At 42.8% G+C, this 12,940-nt stretch overlaps 1 protein-coding gene across 1 annotated transcript in view; it reads left to right on the top strand.

Moving 5' to 3' along the window:
• The window catches only part of LOC109913760 (fatty acid synthase-like), a 40,950-nt gene that overhangs the window by 3,000 nt on the left and 25,010 nt on the right, over positions 1-12,940 (top strand). The window lies entirely within an intron of this gene.

The following is a 12,940-nucleotide window of genomic DNA, read 5'->3' as shown; positions in this document are numbered from 1 at the left end:
AGGGATGTGGATGCAGTGTAATGGCACAGAGGCAGTGGAGGATTCAGAGGGGTAAAGATAGATGTTATCAACACGCTAATGCTACTGTTTGAATAATGTAACCAAGCAGTAATATGTAAATGTCAATGAAGAAGGGACCGAGGATGGAGCTTTAGTAACTGCTGAGGTGATGGGGTTGAGTTGGGAAGAGAACTAGAAAATGCTGGAAAAACTCATCAAGTTTGGCAGTATCTGTTGGAGACAGAAAATCAGAGTTAATGTTTCAAGTCCCATAACTGCAAAATTGAAGGGTAAGAGTAAAAGTTTTGCCAAGGATGAGGCCATGACAGGTTGAAGAGTGAGGTTGTCATTAAAAACAGAAAATGCTGGAGAAAATCAACAAGCCTGGTAGCACCGGTGGAGAAAAGAACAGAACTAACATTTCAAATCTGATATGAAATCTTCGGAACAAACATAGCACTAGAGTCAAAGCCAACTCAAAGCATTGACACACTCTCTCTCTCTCTGCAGATTCTGCCAGGCCTGCTGAGTTTCTACAGCACTTTCTGTTCTTATTTCGGGTTTCTAGCATCTGCAATAATTTTGTTTTTATAAGGGTGAGGATGTGTTTTGAGCAAGTTTGGCAGCTTCAGGATGGAGGATCAAAAATGCAACGGTTTTCAAGAGTGTATTTGTAAGTGACTTGAGTGGCTTTTTCTAGAAACGGATGCAGGAGGAAGAACCCCTGATAGGTTATCTCAACACCAGGATGTCAATATGACACTCAATGAAGTTATGGTTTGAATAAGGCCTTGTTCATAGAGTAACATTCATTCTGAAGGAAGAAGAAGGTGAAGGGTGGGGATAGGGGTGGGGTTGTTGCAGAAGGAGTTTAATGATTTTGGATCTGCAGGTAGAGTCCAGGAGAGTTGTGGTGGATGTTGTCTGAAATTTGAAGGCGATTAATGAAATTAGTGCCAGCGGCTGTGTTTGGATAGGTATGTCTTTGGGAGAGAAGGCAGGCAGTTGCAGTTATAGTTGCTAAGAAGGCAACAGATGCTTCGATTCTCCTGGGTGAGATCAGCAGAACATATGGTAGCCTGAGTGCATCCAGGCCTAGAACCAGAATCTAACAGCAAGTAGGCAAAACTAATGGCTTAAAAATGTGAATCACTTGTTAACAAGATTGACAGATACTAAGTTTCCATAGTCAGTGATATTGAGAAGAATTGTTTAATGCACATACTTTCTCAGTGCATACACATCAGTTGGAAATAATTAATTTGGTGGCAACTGTGATATACCATAGAAACAAAAATAAATTCTATCTTGGTGCAGCAACAGGAAAGATAAGCCATTTGGAAGAGGTTTACCCACTCTTTCCATTAACTTACTTGCAGTAAATGGAAGTTGATAAGAATCCTAAGCAAACTTCTGATTAGATTTCTTTCAGTTCAGTTTACCTCTGTACATTCGCAGACTTTGTGAAGAAGTAGCTAACTTAGTATAATCTGTGTGTTTTGTCCTGTTTGTCAAAGTTTAAGTTTCTTCTGGAACAGCAATTTTCAAACTGAATTTTTTTTTTGCACCACTTTATATCCAGATATATGTTGTAAATAAGTGCCATTTCCAGCAGGAATCAAGACCACAGCTCATAAAAATATAAGGCGGAATTTTCATTGTGTTGTTTTCACAGTAAAATAGCTTTGAGGTCTGCTGTTACCATACAATGGAAATTCCTTTTCTTTCTCTCTCTCCTTTTTCTTTTTCTTCTTTTTCTTTTTCTTTTTCTTTTTCTTTTTCTTTTTCTTTTTCTTTTCTTCTTTTTCTTTTTTTCTCTCTTTTTTTCTTTCTCTTCTCGCTCTCTTTTTTTTCTTTTTTCTCTCTTTCCTTTTCTGTCTTTTTTTTTCGTTTTTTCTTTTTTCTCTCGCTCTCTCGCTCGCTCTCTCTCTCCCCCTCCCCCCGCAGGCAACAGACTGTGTTACTAGGAGCCAAGAAAATTTACTGAATGGTTTGTTAGTCTCGAATCAAAGCATGATTTAGAACAATTCTGTACAATGCTCTGACTTTAAAATGCCGCAGGGTAGCTTTGCTCTTGGTTAGGAACATTGAACAGTTTGTGGAAGCAGTAAGCGCCAGTAAGTATGATCTATAGGAAAGTATTTGAAAACAGAGTTCAGGCTTCAAATTAATTTTTTTTTTGTTAAGCATGGTTGCTTCATTTTTGGTTCTTTAGCCACGTGCTATTAGTTAAGGATAGTGAGGTATTCAGTTTTGATACATATCAAAAGGGACCTATGGAGATATGATTTACAAGTCTATGAAGAATGGTGCTAATTGATCAGCTCTTTCAAAGTATTGCTACGGACATGATGGTCCAACTGGACTTCTTCTGTGGCTGCTTCATGTTAAATAGATGTAGCATTCTGTTTTTTATACTTCTTTCCTATTGAAAAGAAATGTTTATTAACGTAGTCCTATGTAGAGCTTAAAGTAGAAGAATTCCTGCAAAAAGATGAGCCATAGCTGGGAACCAATAACAATGCATCAAGCCTCTGTTAGCATACATCTGTAGTTCAGTACACCAGGTACGGGCACTTAATTGTTGCCAATGTTTGATTTTGAATTTATCTAACTAAGGGTCAACTTAAGGCTTTGTTAAACCAAGGAGCCATGGTGAAGAGGCACATTTTGGCTGTTGCATGGTTTGTAATAGAAAAGGAAGTCAGTATAGGCCTGAGTTGGACATGTTGGGAATATTCTCTGTGGCTGCATCTTTGGGAAGTTCTTGGACATTTAATATACTTTCAAAAGTTGATTGAAGTAGATTGTTCACAGATAAAGGGATGACGGACAAGTGGGAGGCTTTCAAAAGTGTGATAATGAGAGTTTAGTGGCATTATGTACCTGTTAGATTGAAGGGTAAGGCTGGTAAAAGAGGGAACAATGGATGAACAAAGATATTGAGATTCTAGTCAAGAATAAGAGAGAATCATCTAATAGATATAGACAACTGGGATGCAGTGAATCTCTTGAAGAGTATAAAGGGCGTAGGGGGTTTCTTAAGAGCAAAATCAGGAGGGCAAGAAGGGAATTGAGAATGCCTTGGCAGATAATGTTAAAGAGATTCCACAAATACGTTGAGCAAAAGAACAAGCAGGGAGAGAAGAGTGCCCACTAAAGATCAATGAGGTTGACTCTGTTGAACCTCAGGAGATGGGAGATATACTAAATAAAGGGGAGACTAGAGAATGTGGGAAAATAAATATTAATGTTTTGGAAACAGTTCACATTTACAGAAGAGGAAGTGCTGGAGGTCTTAGAAAACATTAAAGATGGATAAATCTCCGGGACCTGATCAAGTATATCCCAGGACATTGTGGGAAGTTAGGGAAGAAACTGCGGGATCCGTAGCAGTGATATTTATATCACATTGTAACCATGGGTGAGGTCCTGGAGGATGGCTAATGTGCCTTTATTTAAGAGGCTGTAATGAGAAACCTGGGAACTATAGACCTGTGAGTCTGACATTGGTGGTGGGTAAGTTTTTGGAAGGGATCCTGAAGGATAGGAATTACATGCATTTGTCGAAGCAAGGACTAATTAAGGGTGGTCAACGTGGCTTTGTGCTAGAGAAATCATGTCTCTCAAACTCGGAGTGGAGCTGGAGGAACACAGCAGGCCAGGCAGCATCAGAGGAGCAGGAAAGTTGACGTTTCGGGTCGGGACCCTTCTTCAGAAATGGGGGATGGGGAAGGGAGCTCAGAAATAAATAGAGGGGGGGGGGGGGGGGTTGGGATTGGGGAAGGTAGGTGGGATGGTGGTAGGTGAGTGCAGGTAGGGAGTGGGGGGGATTGGCCAGTGAGATGGAAGGTGTCGTCTGTTGCGAACAGAGCGCAAGCGCTCTTAAAAAGCGGTCTCCGAGCCTCCGCTTGGTCTCACCGATGTAGATCGGGCCACTTCGGGAGCAGCGGATGCAGTAGACCACGTTGTCGGATGTGCAGGTGAACCTCTGTCTGATGTGATGTTTGGTGCCTTGGATGGAGGTAAGGGGTGAGGTGTAGGGGCAGGTGTAGCACTTTCAGGGAAAGATGCTGGGGGTGGTGAGGCTAGTGGGGAGTGGATGAGGGAGTCCTCTCACCCACCTTCCTGCAAGAATGCGATTCCCTACTCCCAGTTCCTCCGTCTCCGCCGCATCTGCTGTCAAAATGGGACGTTCCACTCCCAAACATCCCAGATGTCCTCTTATTTCAAGGACTGCAACTTAGCCCCTTCGGCGTTCGAAAATGTTCTCGACCGCATCTCTTGTGTTTCCTGCACCTCTGCCCTCACATCCCCTCCCCCCAACAAAAATAAAGACAGAATCCCCCTTGTCCTCGCATATCACCCCATTAACCTCCACATCCAACGTATCATTCTCCGCCACTTCTGTCACCTACAATCTGACTCCATAACCAAAGATATATTTCCCTCCCCACTCCGCTCTCGCTGCGACTTGCTCATCCGGTCCACAAGCCCCCTGCACCTTTCCCTGCAACCGCAGGACGTGCTACACCTGCCCCCCAACCTCCCGCCTCACCTTCATTCAAGGCGCCAAACAAATCTTCCACATCAGACAGATGTTCACCTGCACATCGGTCAATGTGGTCTACTGCATCCGCTGCTCCCGATGTGGCCTCCTCTACATCGTCGAGACCAAGCGGAGGTGCAGAGACTGCTTTGTGGAGCACCTGCGCTCTATTCATGACAGATGACAACACCTTCCAGTCGCGAACTATTTCAACTCCCCCTTCCACTCCCTGGGTGACATGTCCATCCTGGGCCTCTTCCAGTGTCACACTGATGCCACCTGGAAACTGGATGATCAGCACCTCCTATTCCGCCTTGGGAACCTACAGCCCAATGGCCTAAATGTGGACTTTACCAGTTTCAAAATCTCCTCATCCCACGTCCAACCCTCCCTCTCATCCCTGCCTCCTTGACCTGACACAACCTGTCCATCTTGTCTCCCACCTATCCACTCCTCCCACCTCACTGACCAATCCCCACCACTGCCTACCTGCACTCCCCTATCACCATCCCCTCCTCTCTATCTTCCCTACCCCTCCTCTCTATTTATTTCTGAGCTCCTTTCTCTTCCTTCCCCCCCGCCTCCATTTCTGAAGAAGGGTCCCGACTGGTAACATCAACTTTCCTGCTCTTCTGATGCTGCCTGGCCTGCTGTGTTCCTCCAGCTCTACACTGTTATCTCTGACTCCAGCATTAGCAGTTCTTACTATCTCTCTCGAACTCAATTGAGTTTTTTTTTTTGAGGAAGTAACCATAAAGATTGAGGCAGAGCAATAGACGTTGTTTACAGGGACTTCAGTAAAGCCTTTGACAAGGTTCCGCATGGTAGACTAATTAGTAAATTTGAATCACATGGGATTCAGAAGGAGCTTGCCAATTGGATAGAAATTGGCTTGATAGTAGGAGACGAGGTAGTGGTGGAGGTTGTTTTTCAGGTGGAGGTTGTTTTTCAGGCTGAGGCCTGTGATCAGCAGTGTTCCACAGGAAACTGTATTGGGCCCACTTTTGTTTTTGTCATTATGAAAAAGACTTGGATGAGAATTTAGGAGGCATGGTTAATAAGTTTGCAGATAACCCCAAAACTGCTGGTATAGTGGACAGTGAAGAAGGTTACCTAAGATTACAAAGGGATCTTGATCATTTGGGTCAATGGGCTGTGCAGCGGCAGATGGAGTTTAATTTGGATAAATGCAAGGTATTGCATTTTTGTATAACAAACAAGGGCAGGGCTTGTACAGTTAATGGCAAGACCCTGGGTAGAGTTGTAGAACACAGACACCTAGTTGTTCAGGTACATAATTCTTTGAGCATAGGAGTTGGGGCGTCATATTGAGGTTGTACAGGACATTGAGGCCTCTTCTGGAATATTGTGCAGAGTTCTGGTTGTCCTGCTATAGGAAGAATATTATTAAATTGAAGAAGGTTCAGAAAAGATTTACCAGAATGTTGCCAAAACCGGTAGAAAATAAATAGAATATGTAAACTTAATATTTGACTTCACATTGTTTTGAATTCTTATTTTCTGCTGTTTACTTAGTGTCACTGTTGTCTTCCTAAATTGAACTGGGAAGCAGTTTACTTCCAGACATGTTTCATTTATTCTATAGAACTGGATTCCCATTTAATAAGCAGTTTTCAAGAAGAAAACAGCAGGAAGAAAAGGATTTAAAACAAACAATTTGCCAGCAGTATTGAGCAAACACACATGCATAAACTGTGGGGGAGATGGGGTAGAAGTTGGTGCTGAAACCGTAAGAAATGCCAGTTCTCTTGTGTTAAGTGCTGCATTCTCTGGTGCCTCACTTATCATAGTGTGATGAGAGTTCAGGGTTCCCCCACAGATACCAGTGTTACCTTGTAATCATTTATTTTGCACTGCGTTTGAAACAAGTTGGAAATGTAGACACTCACCATTGTGCGCATTCTATCCCACTTACCATTGAAGAAGTGATCCAATTTACAAACTCTTTACAGTTTTGGGAAAATTTAAGGATGTTTGTAAAAAGGAATTGTTGGGGTTGATGTTCATTATACTGAGCAAGCAGCATGACTTTCAGTTAAGGAAGCTTTGAGCTAAAAGGAATGAAAGGAAAATCTACATTATAGTTATAAATGTCAAATAGTAGCTGCCCTGAAGATTGAATTAATACATCCACTGAACCATCCTGACTAGGGAGTTTCTAAATCTAACCTCTCTTCTGTGTTGGGTTGGCAAATTTTGGCCACGCAAAAGGTGGCGATGACATAGTGATTATCACTCTGGACTAGTAATCCAGAACAAATGGTATAGAGATGAGTTTGAGTCTGATCAGGGCAGACGGTGATATCTGGAATGAAAAGCTAGCCTAATGACTGTTTGTTTAAAAACCAAACAATCTAATGCTTTCTTTCAGGGAAAATCTGCCATCCCTGGCTGGTCTGGCCTACATGAGACTCCAGACCCACACAACTCTTAACTGCCCAAGTCAATCAGGAATAGGCAATAAATGCTGGCCAAACCAGTGATGCCCACATTTATGAACAAAGTTTTTTTAGAGAATAAGAGCACGACAAAATGGACAAGGACCATGCATCTTGCGGAGAAGGGAATTGTGTATGGAGGTGAGGGCATTATCTGGCATGTGGCACTCTTCACGGTAAAAAGCTTGCTGGCACTTGGTGTGTAGGGTCACATGGCAATGACAGGACATTGATGGGAGATTGAAGCACTGTCTGTACTGAGGTGTTTGTCTCCTGTGGAGTAACACTGCAGCACGAGTCAGCATCTTTGCAAAAGCAAGAGTTGCTATTTTAAGGAATAAGTGGTGCCATGATACTGTTGAGGGAAATGAACTTGGGGCTAGTAGAGCAGAACCAGAATGAGGGACCAGTGAATGCAGGTTTCCAAGCTCAAGGACATTAGGTTTGCTGTAGAGGGTCATGACTTCTTTGTGCCTGCTTGCTGCAAAGTGGAGGTGATTGGGAGGAGTTGAGTAAATGTAAATTAGTTTCTTTAATACTTTTGTTGATCTAGTACCTGCCTTCTATTTATGTTGTGTAGAATGGGATAAAACAGAAGTTTGATATTGATTTGTAACAATGAATATTCTTAGAAATAATGTTATATGCATATATATTTGGCATGACATTAAAAATAAAAATTCAAAATCACTGCAACTAATTTGCAAACTACAGCAGTTCATGGGTAGGAGACTTTACCTTTTTGTATTGATATTTTTATCAGTTTAATTCTTTATCTTTTTTACCTTAAGGTCACCATTCCTAAGGCAAGGGGAGAGGTTGAGAAGGAGAATCCTTCATGGTAACCTCAGCTGGTGCAGGAATTAACCCGTGCTGTTGGCATCCCTATGCATTGCAAAACAGCCAACCAGACAACTGAGCACAATTTACCCCCACACACACAGGAAGCCTGTTCAAGCTTGTCTTCAGTAATATAACTGAATCCTGAAAAGAAGTCAATCCTGCTGAAACCATTTGACAGTTAGACATATCAGTTCTTGAGCGTAGTGTGCAGACTATATGTGCTGACGCTACATTTGAGATTTATCTTATTATGACTAACACAGATAACATTTACATTTCCAGAAATAACCTAGACATTTGACCTGAATACGGATATAATTCCAAAACACAGTCGGACATGAATACAGCCATCTGTGATACCATAATTATGAAGGATGAAATTACATGCTGTGGTTTCCATAATAAGATTTAGGTAATCAAATGCAGGATACAAGAGCCTGCCAATGGCAAAATACTTACTTTTCTTTCCGAATTGACCTAGCTGCTGCTGCTTCTACAACAACAACTTGCATTTATGTAGCACTTCTAATAACTAAACATCCCAGGACACTTCTCAGGAGAATTATAAACTAAAGTATGACACTGAGCCACATGAGATATTGGGTCGGTTGACTAAAGTTTAAAGAGGAGTCTTAAAGGCCAAATGTGAGGTGGAGAATTGTAAGGGGGCCGTTCTACAGCTTAAGGCCTAAGCAATGTAGAAGCAGTGGTGGAAGGGCCACAATTGGCAATTCATGTGACACCAGAATTATAAAAGCACAGACATCCCAGACGGTTTGAAGGATTGGAGGAGATTACAGAAGTAGGAAGGGCATGGCTGTAGAGTGATTTGAAAACAAAGATGAAAATAGTGCTCCATTAGTCTACCTCTTTTTTTTTTTTGTTTGTTTTGCCATCCATTTGTGCCATCCCCACCATTCTAGCTGACCTGCTTAGGAAAAATATTGCTGCCTTCTGAATTAATCACAACACTGGGATATTTTAACATTTCCTTCCTGGTGAGCCCTATTAATTTTCTATCGAGACTAAACCAAATGTTTGTACTGCTGAGGGAATCTTCCTAACCCTCCCTAATAGGGAGACTTCCTGACTCCCACTGTGAGAGCACTTGGAGAGAAGTAGAACATGTGGCAGGGCAGCATGATCGGTCAGATATGCAGACTGAGTAAGAGGCACAGAAGGATCAACTGTGCGTGGGGGTAAACATTAGCAAGGAGGTAGCAGTTTAAGGTGAGAAGATGTTTTATTTTTGATCGAATGTGTCTGGAACTTGGCCAACTGTGACCCTGCTTAAGTGTCCATTTCGAAATACTGAAAGAAATTGAAAGTTTAGCACTTCTTGCACATCCAATAAATTATTTTGAAGTGTGGTTATAGTTGTTCTGTAGCCAGATGTAGCAGGTAAATTGTACAAGGCAGAGGCCCCACAGATGGCAAATAAAGGAGGGGGGAATTCCAGCAAGAGAGACTGAGCCAGCTTTTGCCTCTGGTCCAATATGCTGAGGTGAAAGACAGAGGAATTTAGAAAAGGAAGAGGCAAGGATGAAATAACAAGGTGTAGAGCTGGATGAATACAGCAGGCCAAGCAGCATCAGAGGAGCAGGAAAGCTGACGTTTCGGGTCTAGACCCTTCTTCAGAAATGGAGGAGGGGAAGGGGATTCTGAAATAAATAAGGAGAGAAGGGGAGGCGGATAGAAGATGGATAAAGGAGCAGATAGGTGGAGAGGAGACAGACAGGTCAAAGAGGCGGGGTTGGAGCCAGTAAAGGTGAGTTTAGGTGGGGAGTTAGGGAGGGGATAGGTCAGTCCAGGGAGGACGGACAAGTCAAGGAGGCAGGATGAGATTGGTAGGTAGGAGATGGGGGTGGGGCTTGAGGTGGGAGGAGGGGATAGGTGGAAGGAAGGACAGGTTAGGGAGGCGGGGACGAGCTGGGCTGGTTTTGGGATGCGGTAGGGGGAGGGGAGATTTTGAAGCTTGTGAAGTCCACATTGATACCATTGGGCTGCAGGGTTCCCAAGCTAAATGAGATGCTGTTCCTGCAACCTTCAGGTGGCATCGTTGTGGCACTGCAGGAGCATGGACATGTCGTCCAAGGAGTGGGAGGAGGAGTTGAAATGGTTCGCGACTGGGATATGTTGAGGTTTGTCACGAACCGAATGTAGGTAAGGATGAAAGATGTGGGAGGAAGAATGAGGATGAAGTAGCAGTGCAGACAACATAAATCCCTTTGATCGCAGAGTATTTTGAAGCTCGTTACAGAGTTGAACAGGATTCCAGTGATAAGTAGAGAATCTATAGGCACATTGCATTTCACCTAGTCATGCTGAGAGACAAAGACCCTATGGCATAATTTGAAGAAGAGAAAATTTTCTTTAGCTGCACCTTTTTTTTTTTTTAAAATCTTGACTCTGACATGCAAACTGAAATAGAGAAACAGGCGAGTAAATAAGTGCACCTAGAAAAGTAAAGAATGTACTGAAGGTGTGATAAGAAGAAACAACTTGATATAAAACAATAGTCCACAAGTATAATCACCTTTCACTGAAAATGTGGGATTGAAAACAAAAGGGTGGGAGGTTTTGCAATTTTTTTTGTCTTTTTAGTTGTTGCGTTGGCATCAATGTACATAAACGAGAATGTACAGAACTACCAAGTGGAGATGTTAGCAAAATGTGTGATCCATTGGAAAAATCTGACCAGGCTATGAGCAGCATTGAGTAGAATTTTCTCAGTGTCTGAACAATCTGGGCAAAGGTGGGAAAGCTGGGAAAATATGGTGAGGATGAAAAATAAGATTCTTGACATCAAGGAAGAAAATGCTTGGTTCTCCCTTTAATGTTTCTATAACTAGATGAGAATCTCACTTGTAATGATGAGAACCCTATTTGAATGCATTAAATTACTTTATTGCCTAATCTCTCTTTATTCATATTCTCCCAAACATTGGTAAGAAACTAGACAGTGCCAACTCCTACTTGAAAGTCAGAATGATAATCTGATGGTTTACCTGCATCTCCTCAAGGCCTCCATATTGGCTACCAGTCCCCAATACCTCGGGGCACACTCCATTGACAGTGACCACCTACACTCTGTCCACGGAAGTCACTATTGGCAAAACAGCAGCCTCCCCACATCACCCATGGCATATCCCTGACTTGCTTAGAATTCAGTTAACTACTTCAATACTGCACTTTGGAGCTGACCAACACCTTGTGTTGCAATGTTGCTACCCAGTCACTTAGCACACAGGGACAGTCACCCATTTCATGCCTCTCAGGGCTGTTAGCTTGTTTTCTTAGCACTTACTCACTTTGTGCTTACTTAGTCACTGTCAGTATTTTTCTGCCTTGCCTTTTAGCACTGATAGAAAGCTAGCATTCCAACACTGAATATTCAAGGGGGTGGGCGTGTTGGTGTACGGTAGCAACACACCTACGGTAATGTGCTAGCAGTGTATGCAGCAACTAGACTGCATGTCTGAGGCGTGTGTTCCTTAGTCCAGTGAAGGGGTGACTCTGGTCAGTCAGGAGGCTGATCCACCCTCGGTCAGGAAAGGTGGTGAATTGTTGAGTGAGTAAGAAAGAAACACGGAGGACAGGAAGGGTTAGTAATTTTGGGAGGAAGGGGTGAGTGGAAGTCATTGAGGAAAGATGCTGCATGCAGTAGTGAGGGGGAAAGACTGAGCCTTAGTGAGAGGTGGGTGGAGTAACAGAGCTGGTTAATGTCACTCGGCAGAGAGAAGAAAATGGCACCTACCCATATAGAGCACACAAGGTCACCTAACATGTTATGGCATTAGCTGCGAGTTCCTGTGGACCATGGACACCACACTGACGCAGGTGACTGCTACAGTGCTCCCTTCCCACAGACCTGGTGAAAAGGGGATGGTTCTCCCCATACACCAGGGACCTTTTGTGAAACCATGTGTGTATTTGCTTTTCTCAGCCATGCTGTTTGGAATTGCATAGCTACACATTAAAGACAGCTCCTGGCCTGCAGCTGCGGTTTGAAAATGGCACTTGTGCTGTGAATGCCAAAAGGACTTGGCACGGATGAGCACTTCTTCTGAGAACAAGACTGTGTGTGAAAGCGGTGCGATGGAGCCAGGATGTGTAACTAATAAGGTGCACTGTGGAGAATTGTATAAGAAAAGGCTCAAGGGCTCACATAGGGAAACCCTCCACGAAACTCCCTGAAATTGACACTTAGCCACAATATGGGACAATCCAGCCCATTATAATTTGGATAACTGTCCCCAAGATGGTAGTTTGGCCCAGTGCAAGGTATTGACAGAAGTCAGACTAATAATATTGAGTGTTGAAATGATTTCGGTTCCCTTTGTTTATATAAAAGACCTGACTGACTGAGATATTTGCCTGTGTGATGGCACGTAGTGATTCTGCAGCAGTATAAACTGGAATAAATCATCATGATAATACATCTCTCACGTTGAGAGGTGAGACGGCAACAATACGAATGGAGTTAGTTTTACCACTGTGCTGTCGGTTGCATCTACTATGAGCGTCTTGTTTGTAATGTGGTGCCCCAATGACCTAAATTCATTTTCAAACTTAAACAGCGGTACAATTAAATTATTTCCCTTTTGAGAACATAATTAAGATCTAATTCACAGCAACTTTGATAGCTGAATTATGTTTATGGATTTATGGACAGTAAAGCAATGAAGTAATGATCTAGTAGATGCTGTGCCAAAAATTGACTGAGATTGCGCTTGAACTGGAGAGTGCATTAGTTGTGATATGAGATGGAAGTGGTTTATTTTGAAACTTGTTGTGAATTGCTTGCCCTCATACCGACATCTGTAGCTGCGCAGTATCTGTGGTGATGATGGTGAAAGTTTCTAAGCGATGTTCAATTTTCCTCTAATGAGAGTTAGCCAGTAGTTGGAATTTATTACCTCTTAGTTGTTTTTCTCCCCTGTTTACTGCACAAATCAATGATCCTGGTGTGGAAGCAGCAGTAACCTGTGTAGCTCAAGTGCCCATTTGTCACCTTGGCTAGTCTCCAAATTGGACCTGTCCTTTGGCAGATAACTCACACTGGGTAGCAAGTATATTGATTATCCTA

This window comes from Rhincodon typus, chromosome 23 (genome assembly GCF_021869965.1).
Source record: "Rhincodon typus isolate 14 chromosome 23, sRhiTyp1.1, whole genome shotgun sequence".
Taxonomy (NCBI): domain Eukaryota; kingdom Metazoa; phylum Chordata; class Chondrichthyes; order Orectolobiformes; family Rhincodontidae; genus Rhincodon; species Rhincodon typus.
Note: the sequence above shows the minus strand (reverse complement) of the source record. Positions and strands in the feature narration are given on the sequence as shown.